This window comes from Nelumbo lutea, chromosome 4 (assembly GCF_056320005.1).
Source record: "Nelumbo lutea isolate HS-2025 chromosome 4, American lotus-T2T, whole genome shotgun sequence".
Taxonomy (NCBI): Eukaryota; Viridiplantae; Streptophyta; class Magnoliopsida; order Proteales; family Nelumbonaceae; genus Nelumbo; species Nelumbo lutea.
Window position 1 is genome coordinate 96,524,745 of NC_142687.1, and position 10,720 is coordinate 96,535,464.

Sequence of the window (10,720 nt, forward strand, 5' to 3'; positions counted from 1 at the left end):
GTTTGGATAGATTTATACTTTTGTACTTTTAATACTATGAAAGTACAAAGTATAAATACGGTTTTTACTTTGGTATTTTTGCTTTGAAAACCGTTTGGGTAAAAAAATTTTGAAAAGCATGTTTTTCAAAACAGAAACAAAAATACCATTTTCTGTTTGAAAAAAACACCCTATCAGTCATCTGATTCATCTGATCTTATACATGATAAAGGCCACATTACTCATGATTAGCAACTTGTATACACTAAAGATACACACATGCCACGTGTACACATCATGTACATGTGGCAACCACTTAGAATTGGCAATTGACATATACCTCCTAATTAACGACACATGGAATTCACTACATTAATCATCTATAATTAATGGAAACATTAATAGTTATATCAAACTATAGTAATAACTAGTAATCTGGCATGGGATATTTATCTCCAACATTATAAGAAACAGTTCAGAAACTAACCACATACCACTCACCAATTGACCGGCTCTCTATCATTATATATCAACATAATGATAGTCAATCCAATCCTCACCCCACACCACTTCTCCTACAACGGAGTAATATGGGCATACATGGATGTATAGAAACAATAATAGTGGAGTAATATGAGTATACATGGATGTATACAAGCAATAACAATGGATTAATATGGGCATTTAGTGGCAATCATTGGGATGCAAACAAACAGATTAATAGTCGTAGCAAGTATAAATCAAGAGTGATTAGGTTTGTTATGTAAACAACCGGACAAGCAGAACTATATAGGAAAGGGAATGTCATAGGAAACCAGTATAACATTAGACAACAAGCTCCCAAACACAGTGGCTCATGTTTAATGTTTAGAAACCAGAAAAAACTTGCTCCACAGTACACATGTCAAGAAAACCATGCTTATCTTCACTGTGTAGGAAAGGAAATGCCATATGAAAAACATAGATAATGCCCTACACAACAATCAACAATGGGAATGAAAAAAACAGGGGAATCACAGATCGTCAATATAGATAGTTGATGAACAAGTAATAAACATTCCATTATACTGGTATTATAGCTATAACACTCTAGTTCATTATTGGTTTTGTACAGGTATAATGCTATATATAACACTACAGTAAACAAGCTATAAAAACATTTCATTAAGCTTCAAGAATAATTTAGGAAACAAAGAAGTTAACAACAATGATTCTAGTGGCGGTAAACATGCAATAAATATACCATTAAGCTTGAAGATATTGCATGGAATGGAGAAAAACATTAAAAGGGGGAAATATGAAACTGGGATCCTTACCTACAATTCCAATGAGGATTGTGGTTCAGGCGGCGATTTTTGGTGGCAATGGTGGTTGGAGATGGGTAACGATGGAGCAAGAAGTCATGGCGGCAAAGAGGTTAGGGCTTGAAGACGACAGGTGAATGGGGGAGCCTCAATTGAGGGGTTTTATGACCACCCTTCATACGAAATGGTAGCAAAACTTCCCCAAAAGCATGAAGTAATAAAAATTGACTTTGTACTTTTGGGAGGTTTCATTATTTTAAAAAGTATGAAAGCCAAAGTAGGAAATATGCCATCTAAACATGATATGGTGTTTTTCGTTCGTACTTTCAAAATTACGAATAGGGCCTATAAAATTCTACATTTTTTTTCCATTTTAGGGTAATAATTTGTTTTCAAAGAGTGTAAATACAAATGTATACAATGCTAATACAAGATTGTACGTACCTTATACAAGGTTTTGTGCCAAACATATTTGTATTTACACTCTTTTCAAAGGAAATCATAATTTTGAAAAAAACGGTAATACCTCCCATTTGTTAGCTTTTCAGTAACAAAAATGGCCAAAATTACCAAAATGCAATTATTATTGTTAAGGTATAATCATACATCATACAATTTAAAATTTCAACTTTCAAATTTCAACTTTCATTGAATCTATTCTTTTTTTAATAAATGTGTATTTAAATGAACTAATGAAAATAGTCAAGGATAAATCCTAGTATTTTAAAAATTTAATGCATTTTTTAAGCAATTTCCCTACAAAAAGTTAAAAAGGAAAGGAAGGTATTTGCACATTTTTCAAAATATAAGGCTCAGCTTAGGAAGAGTGTAAATACAAGGGAAAATTCCCGATTAGTACCCTATACTTTGGGCTTAGTGCCACTTTGGTTTCCGAACTTTAAAATCCAACAATTCATCACCCAAACTTTCAAAACATGTTAGTCTAGTACTTGCAATTAACCAACTATTAAGCGGCATTTGAAAAGATACAAATGCCCTTTGAGTGTCATCTAATTTTCTTTATTAACCATCCAAACGTTGACAAAAAATGAACAGTCCCAAATTCTTTTCTCTTCTATTCAAAAAAGTTTGGGTCACATCTTAGTGGGCATTTTGGTGTCAACTTTCTTGAATAGAAGAGGCAACGATTTGGGACTGTTCATTTTTTGTCGACGTTTGGATGGTTGATAAAGAAAACTAGATGAGACTCGAAGGGTATTTGTGTCTTTTCAAATGCCACTTAATGATCGGTTAACGGTTGATTAATAATAGGTACTAAATTGGCACATTTTGAAAGTTTAGGTACTGAATTGTCGCATTTTAAAGTTTGAAGACCAAAGTGGCACTAGGTCCAAAGTACAAGATACTAATGGATAATTTTTCCTAAATACAAATATGTACAGTTTAAATACAAGCATAAGATATTCCAAACCTTGTATTTGCACTCAGTTTAGAAGGAGTACAAATGCAAATTTGTAGAGTGCAAAACCTTATATTTTGTATTATTTTGAATGTATGTGTATTGTACATATTTGCATTTGTATTTGAAAGGAATACAAATACAAATATGCACATTACAAAACCTTACATTTTGTATTATTTTATATGTATTTGCACTGTGCATATTTGTATTTATACTTCTTCCAAATTGAGCCTTAGGGAGTTTTTTTGTTAGGGTCAAATAAGGGAGATCTATAGAATCATGGATAGTGGTGACGAGAAGGTCTGTTAAAAAACAAAAACTCCTATATCACAGTATCACCACATTTAGGTTTTCACATTACTAGAATAGATGTCATTGCCATGTCAGAAATCACTTTGAGAATCACCTCTGAGAAGCTTTGAGAATCGCCTCTTCTTTATTTGGAGGGATCAACTTTAGCTGACATGGTTGGTGTTCGGCATCGGTGTTTGGAACATGACACCGTTTTCTCATAAAAATGGTGTTGGGCATGTGTGAGTTGTAAGTGCAGTTTCAGAAAATGATGCTAATTTTTTGTTTGGAAACAGTGCTGCCATAGGCTGTTTTTTCAAAAAACACAGCACTGGTTTTGTTTAGTACCAATGCTGTAGAACCGTTTTAAGCATTGGTCATATTATCTAACATCCAAGATGATGCCAGATCATTGCACCGCTGGCAGTAATGGCATGTTTCCTGAGAGAACGTCAAATTTGTCATTGCTTTAGACCACATTTTCCTGATTTCCAAGGTATAGTCTAAAGCAAAGTTTTTTATAGGAAAACGGTACCAAATAAAATGCCATTTTCTGAAGCACTATTTTTTCTGATGTAATGTCTACATGACACCATTTCATCAAAAAACGACATCGATGCCAAACACCCACATGATTTTTCATAGTGATTTTGTGAATTGGCTGGCGTGACAAGATGAGAAATCATAATCAACAAATTAATTCTGTCCCACTTGTATCGGCTACTGTTTGGAGGCATTATATTGACTCCAAATTAATTAAACTTTGGCTTATCAAAAAATATAATTAAACTTTGAACCATTTCTTACTCCCTTTGATGCGCCCATGGGCTCCGGACAAGTCTCTTTATCTTTTTATTAAATATTTTTATAGGGGAATGCATATAAATAAGAAAAAAGGTGAAAGTTCTTAAATATAATATATTTTTTAAGAAATATTTTATTGTGTAGTTGCATTTAGGTGGTGTTCAGAACTGTGGTCATCTCGTGGATGGCCCGTTTCTGTCTATGCCATGGGATGGCCATGACGTTTGGTTAGTTGTGGATGGGACTGGTCCACAATATCTTGTGGATATGGCCTGTCCACAATCATGGTTTTAAAAAATGACAAAAAAATGAAACCATTTTGGCCACCAGTTTTTGGGTCGACGATTCAACCATCCGATTCGAACGGATGGCCTGTTTTGACAAAAAAAATTAAAAAATAATTAAAAATAAAAAACGGCTTTTGGCTAGGGACCAAGTTTGGGGTAAAACGGAACCGACTGCCTAGACGGTTCCTGGGCCGAACGGTCCGACCGTCTGGGTCAACGACGATTCTAAAACCATGTTCACACTCTATTTTGATACAATACATCCCTTCTACACACTTTTCTTTCTTTTTAAAATTTTAAGATTTTATCAATAAAATAATAACTTTAATGTTAATTCTAGCACAAGCCCAATGCTGCTCATTCTCCACTCTTTTTACATTTATTAAAATATTAATTTTTAATGTTTTTATCAATAAAATAATATTTTATTTTTTAATTATTTTACTATCTTTCATTCATAAAATGTATATGAGATACATGGAATAAAAAAGTATGGTGTGAACTGGTCCATACCATGCCTACAGAATGCCACTATGGGTGTGGATTGGTCCAGTTCATATAATTTGTCCACAGTTCAGAATAGCTGTGAACTATGGTGTGGTGTGAAATAGTTCACATCCACACTACAGAATACACCCTTATTTTCCTAAACCTTAGAATAAAGAAATGAATGTTACTGTGTAAATATTGCATGAATATTAATTAATCCAAGGAATAAGAAAAGGTTGTCTTGGGTTTGTTTGGTTCAAAGTCAGAATCAGAATTGGAATCCCTTGGAATCAGAATGGTCTGTTGCACTTCCACTCACTTGTTTTGTTTAGATTGGAATCAGAATCGGAATTAGAATTGGCTAGAATGGATTTTCATCCCAACGGGAGGAGGAAGGAATGGCCATTCCCTTATATGGGGGAATGCCATTCTACCAAAAATAGGAATGGGATTCCAATTCTGCCCAACCAAACAGTTGGAATCATAATGGTTCCAATTTTGGACTCCAATTCTCGCAAACCAAATGGACCCAAAGAAAAGGTAACGAAGTGGCTTGTTAACCTACTCAAAGAAAAGATTCATGGGTACCCGTTACTCCACACCCGCAAGGTCCGGGTCCACAACCATTAGATTTGGACCTGACGGTGAACAGATTAATTTAAGGCTCATATTTAGGACCCTATAGGAAATGGGTCCATTCTGAACCCGGTTAGTAGGTATCCAACAAATTATTAAGCATATGAATCTTGAAATTTATTGGAGGAAATAAAACAAATATATTTTTCTTTATTATTTCTAACCATTTACATAAAAAGTTAAAAACAAATTAAATTTTAGGGGGTGTTTGTAAAAAACAATTGCCAGATGATTAAAAAAACAAATAGCATAAGTGAAAGGGGTTTCTAGTAATTTTCCTATGGAATGTGTTGCTTGTCCATCTACATCCAAAAGAATCTTGGCATAAAAGAAAGATGAAGAATGTGGCCATTTCATGGAAGTATGGTATTTGAAATTTGGTTCTCACTCTCTTGTGCCTTGTGGTACTTGGAGACAAGTTTTGTTTTGTTGTCCTCAATGGCCATTAGCTCACTATCAACCACAAGAATCCTCTACATAGTCTATGCATGGGACCATCACCACCAAACCCCCAGTACCCGGCAGCACTACAACCCTCAGTACATTACATATCTGGTGGGGTCTGCTTTACCTCCTCCTTATACAAAGTATCCTCACATTGAGGTTAGGTTGGACCCCATCTGAATCAAAATTAATTTGAATGGATTGGACAGTCCAATAAGATATATTGAACTGGACTAATTCAGACTTAATGGTTCAAAATATTTATTGGATTGTATTGGACCTTATCCATTTATAATGGATTTATATTGGACTGGGTTGGATTGAACCAATATCTGATTCATTGGCATAAGATAAGAGTACGCATGTGTCTATGCCAATGGATCAGGTATGAGTTTGACCCAACCTAAATTAAAACCAATTTGAATAGTTTGGATGGTCCAGACATTGAATTAGACCATTCCAGAATAGCCCACTGTATTCGTTAGATTAGATTGGACCTGGTCTATCTATAATGGATTCATATTAGACCGGATCGAATTGGACCAATATTCAATCAATTGACAGCCCTACTAGTAGGGGTGCAAACGGATCTGATTTGATTCGAATCAGCCAATATTCAAATTTGAATTCAAACAAATATTGAAAATCAATATTCAAATTTGAATTCGAATATTATATTTGATTCGAATTTGACTGATTAATTGTTTTAGGTAATTAATAAATATATAAAATATATAAATTATTAATATAATTTAAATATTATATATAAATCATATACAATACTTAAATATTTTATATATTATATATATAAGAATTAAATAATAAGTTGAAATTGAATATTTATCAAATCGAATCAAATCATACCCAAATTCGATTTGATTATGGCAAATCTCAAATTTAAAATCGATTTTTTGAATACCATTGATACCCCTACCTACTAGACCCATTGACAAAAAGCTAGGGGGATGATGATAGACAGAAAAATAAATATCCTAAAGTTTTCTATGATGGTCTGGTCTAGGGATACAACTTCAGTGGGTTAAGGTTAGGCTTTTGTCAATATACAAACGGGCCCAACCAAAAGGTCTGAATTTGATTTTGAAGTAGTGTAAAATGCTAATTTGAGCCAACTCAAATTGCACCCCTAGTCATGAGACCAAGACAAGTATTAGTGTTGTATTATATTAATATGCAAAATAAAAAGATAAAAACCAAAAACCTTATATGGAAAAATAAGTAATTTAACTTTTAGGGCTTTTATAGGAACCAATGCCGGTATATAGTATAGATGGCATATAATGTATGTTGAAAACTTGTGATATAAAATGTTGTACATGACATGTATAAGTGTCATGATACATGCATAATATAAACATGTACAGTACAGACCAGGCCGGGCCTAAAAATATAGGGCCAGGCTGGGCCGGGCTATAAATAATCACCCCTAATACTATTCTCTTTATTAAAAAAATGGGGTACTTCTCTTTTCAACTTAATTTATTTGCCAGGCAAGTCAGACCGGAAGAGCCAGATTATGCCGTACAAAGTAAACCTAACCAAACCGGCCAGGCCGATCACAGCACCAAGGCGCTGTGACTCGAGGAGAGACCATATCCCGATGCAACATCTTTGGCAAACGTTCAGTCATTCTAAACACCTACATGACGAAAGTGGATGCCAATACCCACCGAGGCCCAGCTTGGCTAAAGCTGGATTGGTATAGCGAATCTTGAGTACGTGACAATCGGAAGGAAGAGTAGAGATGGCATTAGAGCGGGTTCAAAGAGGGTTTTGTAAATTCTATATCCTATTCGTCTTTCTAAATCTCTCAATCCATATCTATCCTAGAACCTGTAGCATGTTGGATTTTAAGAATCTAAATTTTTTTTATACATGAAAATGCAAAACCCTATCCAATTTTATCCTTCTCGTATTCAAGGGTAGGGCAAGTTGCATTTAAAACTCGCATTTAATTTACTATTATTTCTTGTTATATATAAACAATAAATAAGTAAAATAATACAAACAAACAACAAAATTTTCAATTATTTGATTAAAAGATGTACAAAAACACAAACTATCAATTATCCTTCATATAAAATTAAAAAAATTACTAAATTAAATTAAATTTATGGGTTGGGCGATGAGTTACCCCCCCCTTTGTGTAGCCCTTTTGAAGATATAAAAAAAATATTATTAAATTTAACGCCTAATACTTAAAATTTGTATTGCTTTCCAATAATATTTGGGTTGGGGAGGGTTGCGTTTAGCCTAATACCCTATCCTATCCATACCTGTACGGGTTGTAGAATCCCAAAACTTGTTCCCACCCCAAAACCCATTCTTCAAATAAAAGAACCTGCCATCCCTAAGGCCTTGTTTGGTTTGTGGAATGTGAATTCCCTTTTCTCTTATTTGTTTTGAAAGAAATAGGGGATGGGATGAGAAAAACGTGAGATGTGAGATCCCAAAATTGTACAATCAGACCGCACCAAAACAATGCAACCCTAATGAGAAAACTCGAGAAAATATCTTGGGCTTTTTCAAATAGAGTTTTTGAGAGATTTTCTTCTTCAACCTCTACCTATTCCAATGGTCGGATCTTTGGCGATTTTTCTGGACATTTCGTTCAAAATTAAGATTAGATCCATGGCTCAAGGGAGTGCCAAAACAATTGGAGTTTGTGAAATGGTTCAACGGGATGAAGGGCTTTGGAGCTTTGCTAAAGAAGAAAAGGTTGAATCGGTGATTGATAGCCCTGAAAATGCAAGTATTTCATGGATCTTATTTCAGGTGACCAGCCCCGACGAATCTGTGATTACCCTAGATGATGGTGACCAGTCCTGACGGTGGCAAAGGTGGACGCATTGGTGGTATGGTGGCAAGAGTATGGTTTTAATTGGGGTGGTGACAGAGGCAGAAACGGTGGAGGCGGCAATGACAGAAGCAGGTATGGTGAAGGCAGAGAAATGATGACATGACCATGATGAGGTCCGGTCTTCAAGCAGCACTTCGCAGCAATGGATGCAACAAGCAGAGCTTCGCTTCCTCTACTCATCACGATGATGCCTATGAGACAGAAAAAATGGGGACTCAGATAATCCCAAAATTAATTTCTGCATCAATACGATGGCAATAATATAATACGTTCAAAACAGGGAACTGGGCTACAAATCATAATTATCTATCATTGCTTGAGTGGCTGTTATAAGGCCTGGTTTGTGTTCTGATTTATGGATAAATGTATTTATCTAGATAATTGTTTTTTTAAAAAATATTTATTCAGATAAATGCATTTATCAGTATTTTTTATTTATGGATAAAATTATATAATGACCATTTTGCCTAAGTCTTGGGAAGGTATTATTTATCATAAATGAATGATGAATCTAACATGATTTTCTTTATTTTCTGTTTGACTTACCAATTTACCCGCTTCCATTCATTGGAAAGGAACACCTTTTAATAGAGACTCCAATCTTCATCCCACAAGAACTCTCCCCACATTTACCCACAGGAATCTGGTTTTACCGATGGTAGGTTCAGAAGGACTATAAACGGTCCTCGTATGTTGGCCCAAAAGGATGATTTCAAGTAACAACAGCCCAATGAAAAAAGAATCAAAGCTACAGCTAGGTGGAGTTAAAAAACGCTAATCTCTCCTTAGTTCATGCGTTTGGTCAAGTATGCAACAGATTGAGTCCCATTAACACTTTGTGTTGTGAATTTAGGGAACGCCAAGTTAGCTATGAATGAGTAAAACCTGCGGAAGAGGAGGTGGCTGCTTGCTAGATGACTTTTCGATCAAGGTATTGAGATGGGTACTCCAGAATTTGTGCAGAATATCCGGATGGCTGATTGGTTCGTGCAGAGGTTTGCTTGCGAATTAGGCTGTGCCCCCACTGTATGATGAAATGCCTGACTGAGTTGGCCACATCGTTTTCCATGTATGGCTGAAATAGGATAAGCCTTTGACCAATTTTGAGGTTCAGTTTGCAAGCCTTGCAAGCTTAAAACAAGATTTTTAATATGCAGGGTTCCGTCCAGAAACAAGGATAAGCAAAGTTATGCGAATGGATGGATTTAGATGTTTGTGGTCTTGCACAGGTTGAGTTGCGTGTGGCCCAACGGATAAGACAATGCAAGTATTTAAGAGTCAAGAATCACGCATCCGGGGGAGGTCTAAATCCTAACAAAATTTCAGTTGGCAAGTGACTCAGAAGTCAGAAGTGCGTCGATCGGTTCTAAGTATCAACAGAGATTCATGGCAATACTTCCTCTGGTCTTTGCGGTTTTGAAAACCCATCCTTTTCCCTTCATAAGAGAGAGCCAATCAGCCAATGCTTTGAAATTCGAGTTCAAATCTGCCCCCCACGGAATGCGCCCCCAAAACGTCTCATAGCACATTCCAACAGGTCATGGTTGGATGGATCAATCAAGTGGTTCGCTTGATAAAGCAACAAGGACGTATTTGTATTCTCACGCTTAGGGTTAATACTATTTGACACGATACATGAATACAACTCGAACCTGACATGAAGTTAGTGGATTTGGGTTTATACGATTAATGCTGTCTAAATCAAGATCGTATTCATGTCAATTTTGGTTTAGTCCATTTAACTTGAAAATGACCTATTTGCGACCCAAAGTTTAAATTATTAAATCATGTATGTATATTTGGATGAAATAGTATTATGGTAAGTATAGATGACATTGAATGGTTTGTATGAATTTGTTTAGATAATAGATGATTAAATGTTTATATTATTATTATTATTTAAATTATTTATTATTTAATTTAAATAAGTTAATAATATTTAGATAATAGATAATTATTTATATATTAAATAAGTCATGTTCATATTTAAGGGTCCGTTTGGTTTGCAGTCAGAGTTGGAATGAGAATGGGAATAAATCATGTTCATAGTCTGTTTTGTTCAGATAAAAATGTGAATGGGAATAAAAAAGAATGGAATTTCATTCGGAAGGAGTAGGGAATGATTATTCTCTCAAATGGGGGAATACCATTCCAGCAGGAATGGTAATGAGATTCCGATTCTACC

At 35.0% G+C, this 10,720-nt stretch overlaps 1 long non-coding RNA gene across 1 annotated transcript; it reads left to right on the forward strand.

Moving 5' to 3' along the window:
- Positions 1 to 9,051: 9,051 nt before the first annotated feature.
- Positions 9,052 to 10,422, forward strand: LOC148862024 (uncharacterized). The gene is made up of 3 exons (XR_016095126.1): positions 9,052 to 9,293; positions 9,389 to 9,604; positions 9,693 to 10,422. It is a non-coding gene; the product is annotated as an uncharacterized LOC148862024 (long non-coding RNA).
- The last annotated feature ends 298 nt before the right edge of the window (positions 10,423 to 10,720 follow it).